Source organism: Haliaeetus albicilla, chromosome Z, assembly GCF_947461875.1.
Source record: "Haliaeetus albicilla chromosome Z, bHalAlb1.1, whole genome shotgun sequence".
NCBI classification, from domain to species: Eukaryota; Metazoa; Chordata; class Aves; order Accipitriformes; family Accipitridae; genus Haliaeetus; species Haliaeetus albicilla.
The window spans coordinates 37,074,942-37,090,792 of record NC_091516.1 but is presented as its reverse complement, the minus strand read 5'-3'; the positions used below and the strand labels follow the sequence as shown (position 1 = coordinate 37,090,792).

The 15,851-nt window shown below is 36.7% G+C and overlaps 1 protein-coding gene across 12 annotated transcripts in view; it reads left to right on the top strand.

Moving 5' to 3' along the window:
- Nucleotides 1-15,851, top strand: part of AUH (AU RNA binding methylglutaconyl-CoA hydratase) — a 171,324-nt gene that overhangs the window by 94,333 nt on the left and 61,140 nt on the right. The gene's annotated exons all lie outside the window — the stretch shown is intronic.

Below are 15,851 nucleotides of genomic sequence, written 5' to 3'. Positions count from 1 at the left end.
TCTTCCTAGGCACAGAGGTGAGGCTGACAGTTTGGTAGTTCCCAGGGCCCTCCTTTCTACCCTTTTTAAAAATGGGTGAAATGTTTCCCTTTTTCCAGTCACCAGGGACTTCACCCGACTGCTATGACTTTTCAGGTATCATGGAGAGTGACCTGGCAACTACATCAGCCATTCCCTCAGGCCTCTGGGATGCATCTCGTCAGGTCCCATAGACTTATATGTTCGGGTTCCTCAGGTAGTCATGAACCTGATCTCTTACAGCGGGAGGGACTTTGCTCCCCCAGTCCCCATCTTGCAGTCCATCCACTCGAGAGTTGTGGGAAGAGAGGTCCCCAGTGAGACTGAAGCAAAAAAGTTGTTGAGTCTTCCACATGCTGTTAATAGATTTTTCTGGAGCTTCCTAATGACATTAATTTGTTTCTGTTCAGGCCTGAGCAGTATTTTCCTTATAGTGAGAGGCTGAAGTCAGGCTCCAGGGCAGAAATCTTAGGCATTTTCCTGTGTTCTTGGCAACCCTGCTGCAATGCCTGCCACATCACAGCGTATGGCTGGCTGCGGAGCACCCCAGCACCTTGCAAAGATTCAGGGCTCATAGGGAGCGTGAGCAAGGAAGACACAGCTCAGAATTTGTTTAGCAGGAAACTGGACTTCAGAAGGAAGCAGAACTGGAGAAGAAATGGGGATTTGGGAGGAGTTGCATTAGGTTTTTAGGTGGAAAAAATTGGTAGGTGATCCTGGAACTGAAAGGACAAGGTGTTAAGGAATGAGTAGCTAAGGAGGAAGTGAGAAAAGCCTGCTGAAGAGCCATAATGCTGGGGAGGGGACTGGGGCTGACCAGTCAACAAGCAAATGGGAAAAGGGCAGGGCACAGTTTGAGTGTCCAAATGGACAAATGGTACATAAAAAATTATGTTTGGATGAGGACATACCAGAAATGACGGTTCCTAGTAAAACACAGTCCCTTACAGAGTTGGGAATGGAGCCAGTGTTGTGGAAGAGGGAGGTCATTTTAAAATTTATTTGTTTAAAGTATTACTTAAACTGTGTTAATTCCCGTATGGACACGAATAGTTCTATGTTAAAATGGACTTAACTTGATTTATTTTAATTCATTTTGAAATTGAACTTTCTTACTTCAATATAAATCAGTCTGATATTTCAGAATGCTCCCATACAGGCATCCTGCAACTCACATTACTCTTCTGTTGCCAGCAGTCCCAAGTGCAGCATGCACTGCACTCTACATGGTATTCGATGTTACTGTAGGAAAATTTCAGTGCGATCTTTTAGCAGCAGGAAAATCCACGACCTTGCAGCTGAAGGTAATATACCTTATATGGTTCCTCAAAAAGTATACCTTGTATGGTTCCTTATATAGATCCTCAAAAAAAAAAAAAAAGGAGCAGGGGCAACACCTAGGAGATTATACAGATATATGTAAAATGTATTTTGGAAGAATGTGATTGAAAAGTGAAGCTCTCAAAAATTAGCTACTGTTATATGCAACCTTGCACAAGACTGCACAGTATAGCTTGCAAAGTTTTAAGCCAGCTCTTTATCTCTATGCATTATTCTGTATAGTCTTTCATTTCATGAACTTGTATACTGGTGCTGTTCATAATGAGATTTTTTTAAAGACTGAAGCTTGCCCAAATATGTTGTGTGGATTGCAAATGACATGTTCTGCAGACATTGCTACCAATGTCAAGCCAAATTTAACTGTATTCCAAAGTACAGATATTAGAGGGGCTCAAAATAAGGCTTTTTTTTTTTTCTGTTAAAATACAAGCAAAACACATTTTTCCACAAGTTTCATTCTTAGGTACAGATGAACTGTTTCAGCTGAATTGAAAAAAACACTACATAAACAGCCTAGCAATATGAACTGCTTGGTGGACAATACTTATAAAGGGAAGAGCAGTTAAAAATCTTGAGCAATTATACTCAATTAAAAATAACACTTTATATTGGGAAATTTTATGTAATATTAATAAAGGTGATACTACCAGCAGTGCCTGTAAATAGAAATATAAATGCATCATATTGCTAAGATTCTTTAAATTAAGGATTAATTTTTAGATCGATTTTAACTTTATTAGCATTTGATTTAAGAAAAAATAGGCCTGTGATAATCTGCTTACCCTACCTATGTCATACAAAGGAAATTAATATGAATTTGAAATGAAAACTGGTTACTCAGTAGTGTAAAGTACAAGATTGTTAGATGATGCAATAGAAAATGAAAAATATAACACCATAATTCAGAGAAGTCATGAAATTCCATTATTTGTTTTTGGATCCCTAATTTACATTAAAAAGATTACTTTGTACTTGAGGTAGCTAAATTAGGTGAACAGTCCATTTTATCTTCTTGACCAGAGGAGTGTGAGTGGTCAGGATAACCTGATATGGATGTGAAGAAGCATGAAACGAAGGAAGACTGTTAAGTATAATCCCAACAATAATAGTAGATACTATGGTAATGTGGACAAGATACTATAATTTCCTGAAATTGAGGAGATGGGTGAAATACAGTCAGAACTCCCTTTGGTATTCTGTTCACTCAGAAGCTTAGAAATATTTTATTAAATATTAATAACAACATAAAAGACCTTTGGTCTTATTTTCATTTTAATTAGGCAGGATATATATGCTATTCACTTTGAAGCCAAATGCGGCTCCTTTGTATTAACCTGCAGGGGTTACTAGAAAATTGAACCAAGTAGCATTTAGCTATTTCTCCTCCTGCCATGAGATAATTAACATCTACTCTTCTGCAGACTTTCTTAGTGTTACCTGATCCCCATACACAGGTTTCATACTGACTTGTAGAGTTTGAGTGGTATGGTGTGAAATGCTGCCTCAGCCCATTTCTTATAAATCACCAGAACTCAGGAAAGTTATTAACTTTCAACTTCAAATGCTGAACCTACAAGCGAAGCTTAATCTCATAATGAAATCAGATTGGAGAGACGAAATGGACAGTCATTTCAGGAGGAAAACAAAGTGGTATATAATATACTGAACCCATTTTGTTTTGTGATGTATGATGAAGGCAACTGAAAAACATAAGAACTTAATGGTAGCTGGTGTGGCTAAAAAGAATAGGAAGGGTTTTGACACATAAAGCTGAGGCAGGAATTAGTAAGAAGCAAATGAAGAAAAATTAAAAGAAATCAATTGTATGAAGTCTGTGGGTTTCTAGACTCTTGGCCAGCTGTTTACCCAACCTGCCTACCTCCTACATAGTTTTCCCACTCCATGTCTAAAGCCTAAGAATCCTCTTAAATGGGGCCTTGGAGCTTCTCATCTAGAGGCCAGGGATCCTGAGGCCTCTGTTGGGAGAACCTTGAAGAGCTGCCAGGGTCCTTGGCCAGCTTTTTGCTCTAGCTAATGGCCTTGGGCAACCACTTTGGCCGGAGCTTGGTATACTTTAGCCAACTGGCCAGGTAGCCTAGTGCTTCTTAAGTCTGAGACCTAACATATTTTGCTTGGTCAGTCTACCACAGAGCTATAAGCTTGCCAATCCTGCAGTCTGTGGGACTGGACGCTCCTCATGGCTAAGCTTCCTCAGACTGAAGAGTCTGGTGGACTTAAATGAGTTACGCATGTTAACTGACAGGGAACAGAGGTGCTTTCAGAAGAAACCCACCTGTGTTCCACTCAATGAAAACAAGTATGTTTATACTGAATACTTTACTTACTAATGAATTCACATTTTCCAATGATTATCAGAAAAACTGCAACAAGTTTGACCGTCACTATAAAGCCCCATGACTGAAATTGTCTCCTCTGTACATATGCATTATGAAACATGTTGAACTGCATCATCACATTTTTTCATGGATACCATCCTCATAGAATAGATGGTTCTTCTTTAATTAGCTAATACTCAACATTTTGTGTATTTTGTTTCCCCATTGTGTAAACTGAACACCATTCCTTATTTCTCAGTATGTTTTTCAGCCTTATTCTGGGGACATGATTGTTCATTTTTCCATGTAAAAGTACATGAAGGTGGTAATACTTCATCTTACAGGAGCGTTTAATGGAAATAAATTTCAGTAGTAGCTATGAGACACCCATGCTGTTGTGATGTTAAACAGTTTGTTTTTTCCAAAACTCCTGTGAAGGAGTATAAATGGCTTTGTTTTATCAACAAGGTAAAAATCCAGCAAATAACTTCTTCTCCTGATTGTCCTTCATTTTTAGAGAAAATGTTAAGTGGTTAACAAAAATATTAATCTCTGCCTTTCCCTTTTTTCCTTTTTTTAAACAAAATCATGTTAGTCTCATTGTGATACACTGAGATATTTTTTCTGTGTAGTTTGTAACAGGTGTAATCAGGTTTGTACATTTAGAAACTTCTACAACTGCTGTAACACATCATCTTAGGTTTCACCCCTCTGCTATTAGAAAAGCCAATTTAGCCTGTTACATAGCAGTTACCAGACTTGGACTAGTAATGACCACAGAAATTGCAAAACAGTTTCTGATGTATCTCACTTCCCTTGTTCTCAGATATGCATGTAATGTGTTAGAGCTAACTGAAAATATTAAACTTATTTTGTACTGCTAGAGCAGTTGGTTTGAATTTGAAAATGTTAATGTTCGATGAAAAGAAATCCCTGTCTTTGCACATGGACGCTGTAACAGTATTAGCTGTTACTAAGGGGGAGGAAACAGGTAGAAGGAATGCTTTTGTTAGTTCATACAAGTTTTTGCCTTTTTTGTGTCAATAAATAAATTACACCCTCCCCAACTACTCAGTTATGAATATTACAAGTGGACACTTTCTCTGTTTAAGAAATGCTATTACTCAGAGTTTTGAGGCATAGAAGGTCAAAAATACTAGACTTAGCTTTTGTTTCTACTAAATAATTGTATTTAATTACTCAAGGGTATTGAGGCACAGAAGATCAAAAATATTAGTCTTTTGTTTCTACTAGAAAGACTAAGCAAAAGCAGTTGATGATGCCAAAAAGATAATCAAACTTATTTCTTCCAGAGGTTCAGTAACTGAATTTTGGATACTCATGTAAAATATAGTCATGGATCATTTATACTGTAATGTATAAAAGGCAAACTTTGAATTATATTGCATGGTTGCCATCATGGCTCTGTAGAACATTGACAGGTTTCTTGGAGAACACAACTAATCCAACTCCTGAACTCTTGATAAGGATAGGGTAAAGGATGAATGGAACATCTCACACTTCTCTGAAACTGAAGCACAGCCTTCTAATTTACTGTGACCCCATTTTCAGCTGGCACAGGGTTGTAGACCTTGAAGTAAGTAGGATCTATGTATCAGGCCAAGGTAATACGAAAAACTAAATCCATTCTACTTATGGTCAACATTAAATTAAAAGCAAATGAAAAATGTATCCTTCATATGGGTATGAATAGTGTAACTCAGTTTTTAATTGACCAGTTTACCTATTTTGAGATCCATCAGTACTGAATAATAGTACAGTCTTAATTATTTCCATTTCTTATTCATTTATGACTGTATTATGTAAGAAAGAAAAATAGCTTCCAAACTCATAATGAATTCGCTGTATGTCTTGTATTTTTCTTCAATTTCCAGAAAATTCAGCAAATGAAATTGCAATTGTGTAGTCTCCCTCAAAAGAACAGCTGCACAAGTTAGTTCACCGCAAAACAAGTTGGACAAAATGATTTATGAAGTACTGTTTCCTTAATTACTTCACAGAACCTCTCTGGCTCTGGAGACTTATTTGAGCCAACTATTACAAATCTCTAAATTTCAGAAACAGTAGATTCTTGTCGTTCCTTTTTTACCTCAATTTTTCATCATTTATTTTCAGTTTATGACCAAGAATGACCTTTTTTCCCTGATTGTCAGGCACAACTGAAAACAAGCTTACAGGAAAAATTGCCCCAACAGCTATTAAACCTTTGTAGCTTTGTACTAAAACCTCTGTATTAATGATCTTTATGATTTAGTATGAATTTGAGATCTGAGAAATGAGTGTTAATCAGATGACTGAGTTAACCTGAGTTTTCTCTTGACAGCTAATTCTTACTGTAGAAGTTCTGTGAAATTGTAAAGAAAACAGGAACACAGGGTGCAGTGTACTTGACATAGATATGAGAGTTTTAAGCAAAAAAATACAGAATTCAGTCTGTCAGAGGCCTGCCCTGATGCATCTTTTTAACATTATTTTGCATCTGGGCATCAAGAAATATGAATGACTATGCTGAAATTTAAATTATCCAAACTAAAAAGAGGATGAAGGAAGTTAGTTTAATTTTGACCTTTTAGCTCAATATGCTAATATCATTAATACCCGCCAGAAGGGATGGCTATTTGTTAGGTCACTGTGAATGGAGTGAAATTCTCCTTTTAGATTGGGACTAGGAGTTCCTCACGATAAGTTTCTTGACTTTCTTGATTGCGCAGAATGATAAAATATATTTATTGACCTGACAGAATTTGGATGGTCCTAAGAATTTTTTCTAGGTGTTCCTAGAAAAGAACCAAGCTAAAGTCCTCATTTGCCCTGTTTCTAGGAAATACAGTGATGATCTTGCCACAAAAAGAAGAAGTTCAGGAGCTTTGCACAGGGTCACTGGAAACTCTGCTTCCAATTACAGTCATCTGTTCCAGCTCCCTGCAACTGCAGGCTTACTCGCTACACTCAATTTCCCAGTGGTTTTTCCTTAAAAGAGTTCTTTCTCCCCATACCCTGTCTTCCTTTATGTGTGCCTTGAGCATCAGCTATATGTAGTTTATACTTGCAGAAATGTTTCTTTATTTTTTGGGGGTGGAAGTAGCTATCTCTTTCCCATCCAGCATGTTTGTATAAAACCACCATTGCTCTCATATTTAGGGAGCTAAAATGATCTAACACAGAATATTGTGGGAAATTTTGACTGTGTTTAGTCCAATAAGCAGAGGGAGTTTGTCTGTGGGATTTGAACCTACCAGCTTGAGCTCACATGTGTGCACCTATCCCTCTGTCCCATTACGAACCAGTAAGGAGAAGATGTACGTATTACCAGGGCTGGAGGATTATCAGTATAAAACAATTAAAATTGCTGCTGCTCAAGGAACTCCACATACACCGTGCGAGTAGCATATAAGATCATCATCACATTAACAGTCTTGTTTTTTATTGACTGTATTTTATTTTTATCAGTTCAAACAACCCAGGGTTTCTTTGCCACAAATTCTCACTGGTATGAAATAGTACATGGCTTGAGTACAAGCAGCAGACTGGAGAAGGATAAATTACTTTCTTTAATAAGACATTTTTAGGCGTAGGTAGGACTATTAAAAAAAAATTGAAGGTTCAGTTCACTGGCTGAACTAAATTATCAGTCAAAATCAAGTGGTAAAACCAAAATGTTTTGTTTCAGATTAAATACAATATTTTGTTTCACCAGCAATTATGGTTTAGGCTCTTAAAAAAACCCAGGGAAATAGAGACGCATGAACAAGCAACTGGATGAGAGAGACTGAGACAGCAATGTAGGCTGTCTCAAGTCCTATTTAGGTTTTATAACATAAAAAGCATAAGGGCCATGCTAACACATTGCAAGCTTATTCTGCTTTTGGGATTCCATTGGATATCTCCACAGAACACCTAGAGCTTCCTGTGTGGCCTTAAGTTATACATACACGGTAAGATACAGCCCTGTTTGGTTAGGGTTAACAACAGACGAGTGATAAAGGCTTTCAATTTCTGAGTTGTTTCAGTGGTCCACTTGCAAGAAGAATAAACGTTACAGCTGAGGCTGGTTGGGGAAGAGAGCTGCCAGTTGTTAGGGTGAAACATTTCTCAGGCTTAACGTGAAAGAGAGATGGGAATTCTGTTAAAAAATACCATTTTTTCTAAGAAAGAGAAAGGAGACTGAGGCCAAGAAGTTGATGTGGGTTTATGCTTGCTCATCAAATTCCTAGCCTTACAGGCAAATGGAGTCTATAAGGGGTTTCATTCAGCATGCCTACTCTTTTTCTAAAGTTTCCATGATTCTCTTTGGAATTCAAGGGTAAAGTGTCTTTTATTAAAGAATTTTTTTTTTTTTTTTAGTTTCTTGCTCATACGCCATTTATTCTCTGAAGGACTTACGCAGAAATAGAGCTTTGGAAGTTTCCAGGCTTCAGTAAAATGTTCCTAAACTGCTGTGGATTTGGGAGAGCTCTAGCACTGAGTCTTTATTTAATCAAGCAGGTGGATTGCTGCCAGAGAAGGGTCAATGGATCTGCGTGTAGGAGTGCCTTGAGAGATCCAGAACTAGGAGCAGCAACAAGGCTGTAGCCGCACCTAGAAGCACAAAAGGTTCAGTATCTAGGTCTGCTCACATCAGAATGGTCCTGCCTGAAGAAAGCGATGGGGCCAGCTAGTGAGAAGTGAGTGGTGCTCCCTATCTTGTTGATCCTTAGCATTTGTTATAAACTATTCTTAATGGCTTATGTTAATTAAAAGACATTTATGATTTTTTTTTTTAAATAACTGCAGTGTTTCCAGCAACTATCCTAGCTCTTGCTGCTGATACAGATTCATTTCTTCATTACCTCCTTCATATATAGCCCCAAATGTCTCTCTTCCTGGAATTTGGATGTAGGATGTAAGGAAAATAAAACTAATATCTGATTTCTTTAATCCTTAAAACTGTAAAGGTCCATGAAAGCCAACTCATCTGTGCGTGATTAGGTGACAGAAGAATCTAATTAGCACTAGCTTCTCTATAGGGAAAGACTTGCCATTGCATACAGCCGTTTTGCATTGCATGCTATAAAGTGACTTCTCTTCTGTATTGCTATGTCACAGCAGCAGGTGAGAGGAATATAAAAAGTGTTTTCTTAATGTAATTCCTTTCCTTAGTGTTGTAGCAGTCTGACAGCTACAGCCTGGGAATAATCACTTATTTAATCTCTTTCTTTGTTGATTTCCTGTCAGTTACTGGCTTTGGGTTTTTTTTGAGGAATTACAAATTGACTAGAAGGTGACCGAAGAGCTATAGTTTTCTGTTGAGGAAGAACATCTGAGTAACCCCAAACAATAAAATGTTAAAATACCAGTTTGCACTTATTGGAGCAGGTCCACTGTTGCACAGGAACAGCCCTAGTAGAAAATTATCCCATATACATTTAAAGGTGTTATATATTTTTACACAAAATTATATGCCTATTAAATGAAAAATTTTAATTAATTTGGACTGTAATGTCTTTAAAAACTCTGATTCTCAAAATATTAACACTGTGAATTAAACAGAATAGTATTTATCGGTGAGGGAAGAAAGTAGTTTTAAATGTACCATCTGTTGTCTGGTGTTTTAATAGTAGTGTAACTCAAAACAATGTGCTAGTCCTACCTACCCTCTCTCAGTTGATCCTGAACAGCAATATATGGAACCAAGGGTCAGTCAAAAGTGATAGAGAGATGTGATTTCCTAATAGGGCATAGACAAATAAGGAATTCGGATCTTCTTCCAATTGCTTTCATTTATGTAGATTCTGTAACCTTTCAGTCTTTGAATATCTGGTCTTTTGTATAGTCTGGAGGATATCTGCTGCTCTCAGAATAGCTGAGTAGTGACTGAATCATATTTGTATAGTGAATAACGAAGTGTTCTGTAGACCCTGTGAAGGATGATCCTAGCTTTGGAAGAGTAGCTTTTCTCCCAGCCTGTGTCATATAGGCTTTTAACCTGGTATGTTCAGATCACTTAAACTGCAATTTCTTAGGTGTCAGTTCACTGATTTTAGTATTTTGATAGCCGGTCTGGAGGTATTGAGCATGAAAACCTGAAGCTGAAGTCACTAAGGCTGCTTGTGTCTCTGAAAAAAAATGAGTCTTTCATTGTTTCAAGCTAGGTATGCGAATATCCATGTGTTCAAAATTACCACATGGAGAATATCCTATAACATAGACCAAATGCATGTTTATATTTACACTTGTGATGAATTTATTTTAATTGTTGATTTCTAATATAAGTTTTAATTATTCTTGCAGATAGGTAATATACTTACAAGGAAGAGCAAATAATGTAACATTCAGAATACAAATTAACATGCACAAATAATAATAACATTTCAGTTATTCATGTGACTTACAGAATTTTTAGGCTGAAATAATCACAGCAGTGATTATTTCTTCTTATATCAACTATTACTGTAAAATAACAAATAGAAAGATCAGTCTAGGAAGTAAAAAGAACAGAATGCCATTCTGACACTCCTAGATGGTGCTACAAATCTAACAGATCAAGCTGAAAAAGTTTGGAGTATTTTTGAGTATCAGACTTGGTATCTCAAAATTAAGTTCTGATTTAATGAAAAGTTTGCCTTTTGCATTGCAGATTGTTAGATTAATGCATGATAACTTTGAACAATTTGGCCAGTTTTTTGGTAGAGTCTGTTTTCAAAGCACTGTAAAATGTTATAGATATTATGTTATAGCCTAGGTACTAGGTTAGGTGCAATATAGCTGTAATACATGGCTGCCTCATCTGGGCGGACATCCTGCTCAAGATGAAAAATATGCTTCATATGTATGAGTTCATTTTACATATATTTATCAGTAGAAAGAGTACTCTGCCTTCTTGGGATTTGACAGCTGAACCAGGCGGAGTTGCGTCCTCCCACAGTCTTGTTGGCTTTGCTGTTTTCCCTGGGCTCCCATTCTGTTAGCTACCAATTCTCCTTTCTTTAGTACTGCTCAAGTCAGAGAATTTCAGGGATGAATAATTTCAGAGGTAATTTCTTAAAAACCCATTACTTTGGAACAGTTGAAAGCAGATTAATTTGATAGTAGTCAGGATGGGAAAAAGAATAGGGCTAGGAATAGGAACTGGTTTGGGGGATTAGCAGAGTGGTGGATTTCTTTGCTGTGTGGAAGAATAACATGGTAGATTTCCATAAGGAGAGGACTGAAGTGAGGAAAACGTTCAAGTCACTTGCCTATAAGCAGTGAAGACTTCAGATTTAATAGTGTGGTTTTTGCTTTGCTTGTTGTTTCTTTATTTCAGTTCTGTCCATTAAAAACTAAAGTAATTGTCCTAATTTGAGACTGTGATCTCATTCAAAATGTAAATAAAAATAGGATACTACTGTGGTAATTAATTTTTCTATATTTCACTTGCCCTAAGTCATGATGACAGTTTTTCTCATGTCTGTTTTTTTGTCCTGATTTTCACGAGTCAAATTTTATCTGTCATAGTCAATTGAAAACTGTAAGAACATGGAGTATAAAATTATTTATTTAAAATACAAGTTAAATAAAAGTTTTTACCTAATATTACTCATAAAGCCCACATGATTTGTAAAGTATGATCATACAGAGCAGTACTGGTCTAAACCTCCTACCTGTTGTTACAGCTGAGTAGTGACTTCATAAATGTGTGGGTGTAATTTTGAAACTGGAAAATGCCTTCTCTTGGGCCATTAATTTCTATCTGCAGCAAGATGAGTTATGTTTTAATGTGTATGTACTTCTGAATTTCATTTAAGTTCACTTTCCGTCATGGCATTCCCAAATAGTAAGACCAAGTTCCTATCTGGAGTAATAGGAATGCACATGGCTTTACTGAATATCTCTGTGTGCTCATGCTTGTTGCATTTGTTTACATTTAAGTAAAAGTTAGTAAGTAGATTAATGGCCTTAGGCATTTCTCTTTTCTTCCTCAAATAATTGAAGTTAAAAAAAAAAAAAAGGTAGATTGTCAGTGTGTGCATTGCTAATAATGTGAGTGCTGGGAATAATGCATATCTGTGATTGTCAAGCAGTATTTAGTCTGACAGTGGAGTCCGTGTAGTTGGTTGTACCATGCTTGTGAGGGAAATGTGGAGTAAGCTTCTTACACCAGATGCAGCATCCCATTTGAAGTGGAGTCCATTTTATAAAAATCAGGTTCCAGACGCATTTTTTGGTTCCATTCATTTCACATATGTAGCCATCTGCTGGGAAACCATCTTCTATCTTTCTCAATCTACAAGAGGATTACTTATTTTGAAAATAAATTAGTTTTTCTAAATTGCCCAATGATTTCATCTTTCTGTACAAAAGCTGTGATTATTTAACTGCTAGTGAATTCTGAAAGTGTATTTACACTTTCTCTCATGCATCGTAAGTGTTCATACATCTTCAAGCTAAGTACTACATTCTTGTGATTCAAGCTGCTACCTTCAAGCCACCCACGCATGGTGGTTTGGTATATTCTAGGCATTCCCCAGATAGGTTTTTAAATAAACGAATCCACAGGCACAGATGAATAAAACAGATGGTGAAAATTAAGGATTGATTTGCAAATTAAGTTGGCAGTTTTGGAGCTGGGTTTTGCCACTGCCAGGCTGGCATGGGTAACAGGTCACCCTGCTTCTTCTACCTCAGGTAGGCTTGTGTCTGACATTCCTGCAGGCCTTTCTTCGGCTTGAATGGCAAGCTAGACTTCCATGAGCTCTTTTGGCAATGTACTATGACATCTCGCTGAAACAACTTCTCAGTCATCACAGGCCCTGGGGCAATCTCTGAGTCAGCCTCAGGCCACTGTCTCAGGTTTTGCTCAGGTCTCCAATCTTCTTCCAAATGACAATATATGGCCAGACATGAAAGCAGTCTTGCCTACTGCCTGCTCTTCGTCAGCTCAGTGCTTTTTTGCCCTTGCAGAGATAGTGTTTTGTGTCTTTTCTTCTTCATCCTGTTTTCACCCCATCACTTGCATCTTTGTTGATGTCTTTCCCAGTCTCAGCTGTTTTCAGTTATTAGTTGGCTATCCAGTTTGTGCCGGTGAAGGGCTCTTCACGTTCTTGGGATCTCTGACCCCATAAAGATTTATACCTGGATTTAAGTTAGCTAAAACATGTACAACTTCAGAGGATCAAGGCCTAATCTAGGAAATAATGTGTTGGAAACTTGCTGTTAAATATGTCTTGGTAGAGTGTTTGAGCTTTTGCAGTGTTTAATATTTTGAAAATTGCTTAATTTGGCAATGGATGGCAGGTACCTTAAAAGTGGAAAATACGTTTATTACACAGACTTTTAAAATATGATTTACATGACTGAAAAGTATTACATTAAAATAATAATTTTATGCATGTTAGTTTATTTATGGGGTCATATTGTTAAGGATTTGGTGTTAGGAACAGCAGGTTCTGCATTCCGCATTTCTACGAGTTTCAATGGAAAGGAGAGAAATCTACTCCTTACAGCTTTCTGCAAAAGAATCACAAGGATACATTTGAGCCATTGCTTGACTGACTTGAATAATGAGAAAGTTCGTGGCTGACAGACTTTGGTTTCACCATTGATTATTAGCAAAACATTAGAAATGCACAGTAGTCTTTAAAAGAAAAAATCTAGAAACCTGTCAGTTAAATCAATCTAACGCGAATCAAGCAAAGCTTGTGATAGAAAAGATAAATAGAAAGACTCATTTTTACTTGACTTAATAAACAGGATTATTACTGAATTAAAGTTTGGATTTTTTGTCAGAACAGGATTTTTTCCAGTATGTTTTGACAGCGCTTTCAGCTATGAGAAACTACTGACTGTAGATATTCTCTGCCAGAATGATGAATCTATTTCCAGTAAGCTAGTTGCTTCATCTTGTTGGATATACTCTTGGGAATTTATCACGTAATCCCCTTAATCCAAACCAGTTGTGTACATATTTTGTAATTGATGAATTACCGACAGTAAATAAACATTCATACAAAATCAACTATTTCTTAAAGAAAAAAAAATACTGTTTAACAATTTTCGTACCAGAATTTAGCAGTCTTGTATTTACTGTGTCTTTTCACATGAACTAGAGTGTCATCTAAAACTGCTGTTTACAATTATTACAACATTGAATATATACCATCTCAGATAAGAACGCATTTACTCTGCAACTGTATGTCAAATACTTTTATCAACACAGTGAGTAATACCAGATCACTAGTCCTTGAAATAACATGTCATTAAATTTGTGAAGATGAAACAACTATTCTTCCGTCAAATTCTGCTCTACATTTAGATGAAATGCCTTGGTTAAGTAATGTCTTTGAAGACTGGGTGTTACTTCCTTTAGCTCTGATTGTAGTTGGCAGGCATTATATGTTCCTTTGTATATTACTAAAACAGAACATCTATCTGCAGCGTACTCTCTGTCTTTTCTTCAGAAATGGATGTAACTTTGGTGTGTTGGATGTATTTTGGGGTGTTGTTTGCATTTGATTAATTTGGTCTTACTGCTTTTGTGTGTGCGTATATCTTATTCCTACTACTGAATATATATGATTGATGCACTGAACTGTTGGCTTCTGCACTGTGAATATTAATCAAAGAATACGCTCCTCTGCTTAATAGCTTTGCAGTGTAGGATGCAGCCAAACAACATAGACTATAGTCTGCTTTTTTTCTGCTCTTTAATCATTATTGTGTAAGACACTGGCAAGAACACTTTTTTTCATCTATAAACACTGTTTCATGCTTAAACATACCCATTGTTTGGTCAAAGTTATGAAATATTGTTGCTCAATTAAATTTTGTTTTCAACATTTCCTGGTAAAAACAGTAATAGAAGAGATAAAACAGTAAAGGAGGGGGAGATAATAAGTAGAAAAAAATAGTAGACATAGCAAGCAAGGAAGAAACAGGCGATGTGGAGTCAGTAAATTCAGCCTCATATGGTTTCAGATCTTATGATTTGGACAAATGGTTTTCTTTAATGAAAAGCCAAACCTGATGATGCTTTTCTAGATTCCATTACTATGGTGAAAGGGATAATTTATGACTAAACTATTCTTAAAGAGAATCAGGGTAGACATTTGCTGTGTTCTCATGTACACTTAAAATGTGTATAAGGCTAGACATTGATTGGGGTGTGACAGCTTCTTTGGGTGAGAAATTAAAAGACATGTTCAGTATTTAAAACAAAAAAGCCGGTAAATGTTTGTTGGTGGTGATGGTGATGCAACTCAGTATCAAAAGCAGGAAGCTTCTTGAAAACACAGCTCACCTGTTTATGGCATATAGTTCTGATATAAAGGTTAATAGTTACAGCTTTAGTCATTCTCTGTGAATCTCACCAGTGAGGCAGCCAAGGCTAATTGGAAGGCTTAGGCTTCAGGTTCTGTAGTATTTTAGAAGGGGTTTTGTTTTAGTCTCCACCCCCCACCCCTTTTATAAAAATGCCCTAGAGCAGGGGCTTTCTCAGAATTCCGCTGTTAGCAGAATTTTCCCCCAAGCACTGTCACTGGCTTAGCTGTACAACTAGCAGAATTAGCAGAATTTATTGAACAGGAGTTCCTCCTGCTGTTGCCTGTTGCCCTTGGCCATAAGCATAGGCTTGCTAAAATCCTCGCAGAGTGGTAGGACCATAGAGAGTATCACATTATTTGTATTTACTAATGTTGTTCTACACATTCTATTTGAACTGTTAGGAGTGTAAGCATTTTTTTAATTTCTCCAGTTACAGCCCAGAAAATACATCTCAATTTTTGTTATTGATCATGATTTTGTAATATTCTAGAAAGGCGTAAGGCAGAAATCTCCCAAACCTTCTGCATTTTTGTATGATGTAACATGTTCAATGGCAGGTCTGTTTTTATGGAAAGGAATACAGTAGTACTGAAGCTTGTGATTCATAAGAAACAATAGTTAAAAGCTGAATCATAAAAACTTTTTGTTTGTTTCCAGGCAGTTTATTTGTCTCAGAGATGTATTTAAAGTATTTTCAGGAAACATCAGTAAGAGAGCTGAATAGCTTCAATAAAATACTGGCTTAGTCCACCATTATCTAGTGGAAATTAATTATTTTACATTAGTTGAACACACATTTATCCAGTGTTGTATGACCTCCTTTTGAACACCTCCTATAAATATTCCTCTTGCAGA